This window comes from Nicotiana attenuata, unplaced genomic scaffold, assembly GCF_001879085.1.
Source record: "Nicotiana attenuata strain UT unplaced genomic scaffold, NIATTr2, whole genome shotgun sequence".
Classification (NCBI taxonomy): Eukaryota; Viridiplantae; Streptophyta; class Magnoliopsida; order Solanales; family Solanaceae; genus Nicotiana; species Nicotiana attenuata.
The window spans coordinates 238,480-244,677 of NW_017671847.1; the positions used below are offsets into that span (position 1 = coordinate 238,480).

The following is a 6,198-nucleotide window of genomic DNA, read 5'->3' on the forward strand; positions in this document are numbered from 1 at the left end:
ACGCGAATTAAATAAAGTGAGTTTCGTTGAAGGTTATCGATTTGGGATAAAATATGATCCGAGCCATAATGCCCGGTATTTATGGACTAGTGCCATACAAGGTACTACATGACCATGATGGTAAGGTGTACAAGGTATGTTAAAAGTGAGTAGTATTTTAAGTAAGTTGAGATAATTCTTAATTATGTGGATAATTAATTAAAAAGTGGGATAAGTTTTAACCCATCCCCCAACGTGGCAATCATCCCTTCCATTTAAATGACTAAGTATTAAAGATTGCAAGGTGTCACACTTTGAGAAAAAAGTGTGACACCAAGCTTAATTATGTGGGGCCACTTAAGAATAACAATCCATACATTTTAACGTCATTTGTCTTAAAATTTCTGTATAGAATAACAATCATAATCTCTTCAAATTTCAACCAAAACTTTCCATACATTTTAACGTCATTTTCTAAAAGCTTAATTCAAGCTTTTCATTTCATAGTTACTTAAGGAGAGGTTTCGGCCAAGATAGTCTTTGCATAAGCAACGAGCTTTTCATACAACTTGTTTCGTGTGTTGTCGCAATTAACGTGTGTTAGAGAAATGTCAACAGAATCGACTCATGTATGTTAAGGCTATCCCTTCTTTCTTTTGGCATGATCCAAATGATACAAAAGAAACAAGCAAATGCACAAGCTTTCATAAACGACTCTATTCATAGAAATACTAGGGGTCTATTCATAAACGCATGTATGTTATTCATGTTTATATCTTAAATGCATGCTTAAGGATGTTTGACGTGTAGGATTCGGGCACCCGTCGCGGCCCACCGGTTTGGGTCGTGACAGATAAGCTCAGCGACAGTAACTTGAATTAGCCAAAAACATATAATAATGATATACTGATAACAATTAGTAGCAGCAGAATCCCATTCATTACCTCCACATATTGCAATGGAATGTCAACAACAAGATGTGCCACTTCACCGACTCCTCCTATCCTACTCATGTTCAATACCTTTTTAATACAAAATTATTTACTAGAAAGATACAATAATGAGAACTGGCAAGAAGAACAAGAGTATTCAACAGTGTTTCAAACTCCAAACACTATAGAAACAGTATTAATAGTCTAATACTTCAATAACAGTTATTCAAAATTGAGAAACGAAAATAAAAATCATAAAATATGAGCACAAAATAAAAGAATGTTTAACAGTCAAAAATTCTATATGAAGATGAATTTTGTTATAGAAACCTACTGTATAAGACTTACGCTAGGAGTAAGGTCTATGAAGATGAAGACTTTAAGACAATGAACTGAAGAGTGCGGCTGAGAGGGAATATGAGAATGAAACCCTAGATGTATGTATATACTTAAGGATAAAGTCGTAATTTTATTAATTCTTATTGGATTATCGGTTAACCCATTAACAAAATTGGCAAACCGAGGCCCGAACCGATAACCCAATAGTGAAAAAATTCTAAATTATTACCGAACCGTTAATCCAATAACCCGATACCGATAACCCAATAAGCTTTTTTCGATTGGGCTATCGGTTTTACCCGATATATGCCCAGCCCTACGATGCATAGTCAAAATTCAAGCACTCCACGTAATTGCTATCGATTTTTATGTTTGTGCTACAAAACCAATTCATTTTCTCATGTAAATGGATAAAATCGACCTTATTATGTGATGTTAAAAAAATTAAAGTTTAATTTTGTGGCATATCTCCTTTTTAAATAAACGACTTCTTTTGGTTCACAAATGGTAAATGGCATATTATTAACTTGTGTTATTTCCTTTTTCCCTCTATTTTGAACTATTTTCTGGAGGGTTAAATACTTTTAAGTGAGGTAGTAATCCTTCATAACTTAAAATAGCATTGATCATAGTTGACAACTAAGGGTAGGCCAACTCTGGTGGAAGCAAAATGGCTTTTATATAGAAACGGGCAGTCCCCATTCAAAAGGATTCTATCTTGTCTGACCCAAATACAATGTTGTCCAGTTTGATTATCACTCCAAGTCAGTTTGGGGGCATTTACATCTATACCCGCTTTTTGGGTCAGTTTGCTATCATTGAAAGCCCAATCAAATAATCTATCATCGAGCTTCAAAAGACAGATGGGATGAGCTATTATATACTAACAATGTGAAGAATAAAAAAATTCGCTATCAGTGTAAAATGCTAAGTTGAAGTCAGTTTGTTGTCACTGAAAACCCAATCAAATCATCCAAACGATCATCGAGCTGCAAAAGACAGATGGGATGAGCTATATCATACACTGACAATGTGAAGAATAAAAAAATCGCTATCAGTGTAAAATGCATGACAAATGAGAAACAGAAGTACAGAACTAGCGGAGTTCTCTGTTTACATATAAATACAACATAATTCAAAGATTAACAGTGTCTGTTGCTATTCAGTGCCTCCATCCCTTTGAATGGCCATCCAAGAAAACCTATAAACTGCATATCCAATGGAAATGTCTTAGTCTCACCAGCTAATTTTTGAAATAAGAAAACTTTACTTTTCATTGACAAGTAATCTAATGCTCGTGGAAATCTAGTAGCATTTGTTTTATGTGATATATAGACCAATATAGGAACTCATAGCACTGTGTACGGTGTGTGTACCTTACTTCCATCTTTGGACCACCGTGCACCATAGCCGTTAGCAACTCTTATCTCAAAAACAACCCCATGTGGAGGAACAATATGCACATTTATCCAGCAGCAATGAGTTATCAAATCGCTGATGACATCCAAGGCGACCCTATTTTTGTTGGAATCTAAAAAAGAAAAAGTTGAGATAGTAGCTTCTTAAGAGGACAAAATAATCGCACAAAGAGGTACAACATCTTGTAGAGCGTAAGATTAGTCCAACGGTAGGCAAAAAAGTCAGCAGAAATAAAGAGTCCAGCTAAATGCTCCCATGTATAGCACATTATTGGTTTGTCTCATGAGACAGGTGATGCCAGGAATTGCCTTCTAGAAGCAGAATGATACTCGCAAAAGAGAATTAGGAAGAAAAATGACAAGCATAGCTCAAGCATTAGAATCTCACATGCAACTCAAGAATGTTTACATTGAATGGCCCTGGAACGAGGAACTAACCACTTCCGGAAAAACTACCCCAGTAGCTATCGCTGCTCCTGTTTACATGCTTTGACAATGCCCTAGCTCCATCAGTCAATGTTGAACCTTTAGTCTGTTGCCAAGACAAGATACCTTAGTTACTTCCATATGCAAATGTGAGCAGATCCCTTTGTACTGCTCTTGCTAGCATTAGACATGTGCATTTTTCTAGCATTCAGTAATGTCAGTAAATCCACTGCCATACGACAATAAAATAACCCGGGAAGAGATGGTAATAACTAAGATATCTAGTTACCTCTACAAGCTTTGGATATGGAACAAGTGTGTGTTTAGCTTCATTAATTGCTTTTCCTATTTTCTTCCTGTCCTACTTCTTTTAATAGGTCAATGTTTTATCCACCATCCCACAACCTACCCCGTCCCACATAAAATGGAGAACAAAAAACGAAGGCTTTTCAATGACTGGGAAGTCGCTAGAGTAACTGAGATTTTAAAAATGCTAGAAGGTTTTGCAGGATTAAGGGAGGTGGAGGACTCTCTTACATGGAAAGGAGGCAGTGGCTCTAAATTTAAGTCAAGGCAGCATACAACTATCGATCATCTAGAGGACATCCCAACACTCCTTGGCCTTGAAAAAAGATTTGGAAGACCAAAGCACCATTCAAAGTTATTTGCTTTTCATGGTTAGTGGTAAGAAAAGCCTGCCTCACTCTAGAAATTCTCCAAAGACGAGATATTCAGACCAGCTCTACATGCTTTCCATGTCAACAGGAAGATGAAACCAATGAGCATCTTTTCTTACATTGTGTTATTACTAGACAACTTTGGCAGCTCTTTATATGACTAGCTGGTATTGTTTGGGTGATGCCCAAGGACACTATTGGCCTAATATGCAGCTGGAACAGTATTAGGGGAAGAACCTGTCACAAGGAATAGTGGAAGTTGTTCCAGCTTGCATATGGTGGACAGTTTGGAAGGAAAGGAATGCAAGATGTTTTGAAGGCAAGAGCAGTTCAACACAGAAAATCAAGAGTTCTTGCATTTCTATTTTTCATTTTTGGTGTAAAGAACAGTTGATAGGTGATGTTGAATCACTACTAGACCTTTTTGATTCTCTGTACGATTTTCGGGGGTTGTACTTGTAAATATTAGATACCAGCCCCATTTTTCGGGTGCTAATGAATATAATTGTTACCTTTGTCAAAAAAAGGGAGAGCAAAATGATATATTTTAAACATAGGATCCGCATTAGCAAAGATTCTCAAACTATTTCAGTATAACGAGTTCAACTCATGTCCTATTTTAGTATAACGAGTTCAACTCATGTCACCTGATTCTATCAAGTGGACCTTTGAAATTCTAACTTGTGGTGCCTTACTGCCAATGAAATGGCAAGCAGAAGATTTTGCTTCTGGTAACTAAGAAAATGAAGCAAAGAGGTTAATGATGCTTCAGAAGCAATTTAATACAACTTTGTGTTCTCTTTCATCTTAATGTCATCTCAATTTACTTCTACTGATAAAATGCCATCTCAATTTACCCTTTACTTTCAACTATATAATAACAATAAAAACAACTAATTTTCAAGGAAGCAAAAGTTCACTATGCGCAGGGAAGAATTCACATGGAGCAAAACTAACAAGATAGCCATCAGGTCATATCATACATTTGGATTATGTGGCAACAAAAATGATGAGATAAGAGTTGATGCTGGCGGTGGAAGTGCCTCAGAAAATGTTCCAACTGTACATACAAATCCTAAAAGCCTCTGAACACCTGCATAGCTCAGTTCCTGAATGAAATTAGAGACTCGAATCAGGAATTAACAAACATCTCAGCTATCTTCATATGTAGCTGAAACAAATATATGAAACTTTGTAGTCTTAACACAGATGTTAAAAATTGGATTTGATCTCAAAGCAACTACACCAAGAGCAAACTGACGCACTATTAAAGCACAAATAGTTGTCGGAGGACAAGCATGTTGCCAATAATAAAAGTTAAAATTTGTGTGTGATCTCAAAGCAGACACACCTAGGGAAAATTCATGCACTATCAAAGCACATACAGTTGTGGGACAAGCGAGTTACTAAGAATGAGGAGTAGGATGCTGATGTACAAAATATAAAGAATTGTTAAGAGAATCTGACATATTCTTGTTCGATGATTTGATGCAACCTCTCAGAAACATGTATACAGTCGGGTATACAAGTGGTTTACAACACTCATAGAAGCAGCGTCAAACATTGAAGTAGTAAGAAATCGTATTGTTATGTGAATTAAGTGGACAGTATATATCCAAATCCAGTTTCTGAATCTTGTGGAAAAGACCGGCTCCCATTAGAAAAATAGTTGGCTTATGCATATCACTTCCCTGGACTACAAAATAGGTTACTACATATTTGAGGTGGTCTTTAGAGAGAAGGGAAGGTCAGGAGAATATTAAGTCGTAGCTTTCTGATGTACTTTCAAGGTTTTGCACCTCTCAAGTACAAAGAAGAGAGAAAAACAAACCACCCCGCTAAAGTTTTTCACAAAACTAGCGAAAGCGTTCTTCAAACTCACGTTAGAAGAATGTAAGATGGAAAGAAACCTCACCCACACACGTTAGAAGAATGTAAGATGGAAAGAAACCTCACCCACACCCACACGTTCCTCAATCCCGCAAGATTGCAAGAAGCGTTGAATAAAGGAAGAAGAATGAAATAAAAGATCAATCACGTTTTTGAAGCAAAAGCTTAGAAAAACTAATCACCAACCTTTATTTTCAGCATATTGAGCCCTTTAAATAGGCCTTACAATGAGTAAAATTGATAAGGTTAAGGAAAACTACTCCTAATTAAACTAGAATAAAAATAAGGCTAAGAAAACCATCCTAACTAAAATTGGAAAAAGAATTCTAGTAAGAATGGGATACCAACTGTTGAGTTGTCCCACACCGGAGGGATTTGGGGTCTTTGGTCTCCTTATATGGTTTGGGCAATCCTCACTTCATAAGCAAGCTTTTGGGGTTGAGTTAGGCCTAAGGTCCATTCTTATCATGGTATTGGAGCCAGGCCCATCCCAATTATTGTTACCGATGTTGGGCCACCATTTATGTTGTCCACGCT

General features: G+C 36.6%; 1 long non-coding RNA gene across 2 annotated transcripts; it reads right to left on the reverse strand.

Moving 5' to 3' along the window:
- Positions 1-2,170: 2,170 nt before the first annotated feature.
- Positions 2,171-6,134, reverse strand: LOC109210532. 2 transcript variants are annotated; one of them, XR_002065571.1, is made up of 4 exons: positions 4,755-6,134; positions 3,057-3,200; positions 2,627-2,781; positions 2,171-2,458 (listed from the first exon to the last, which is right to left on the reverse strand). It is a non-coding gene; the product is annotated as an uncharacterized LOC109210532 (long non-coding RNA). The 2 variants fall into 2 exon arrangements; XR_002065570.1 differs by having other exon boundaries at positions 3,107-3,200; positions 4,755-5,729.
- Between the last annotated feature and the right edge of the window lie 64 nt (positions 6,135-6,198).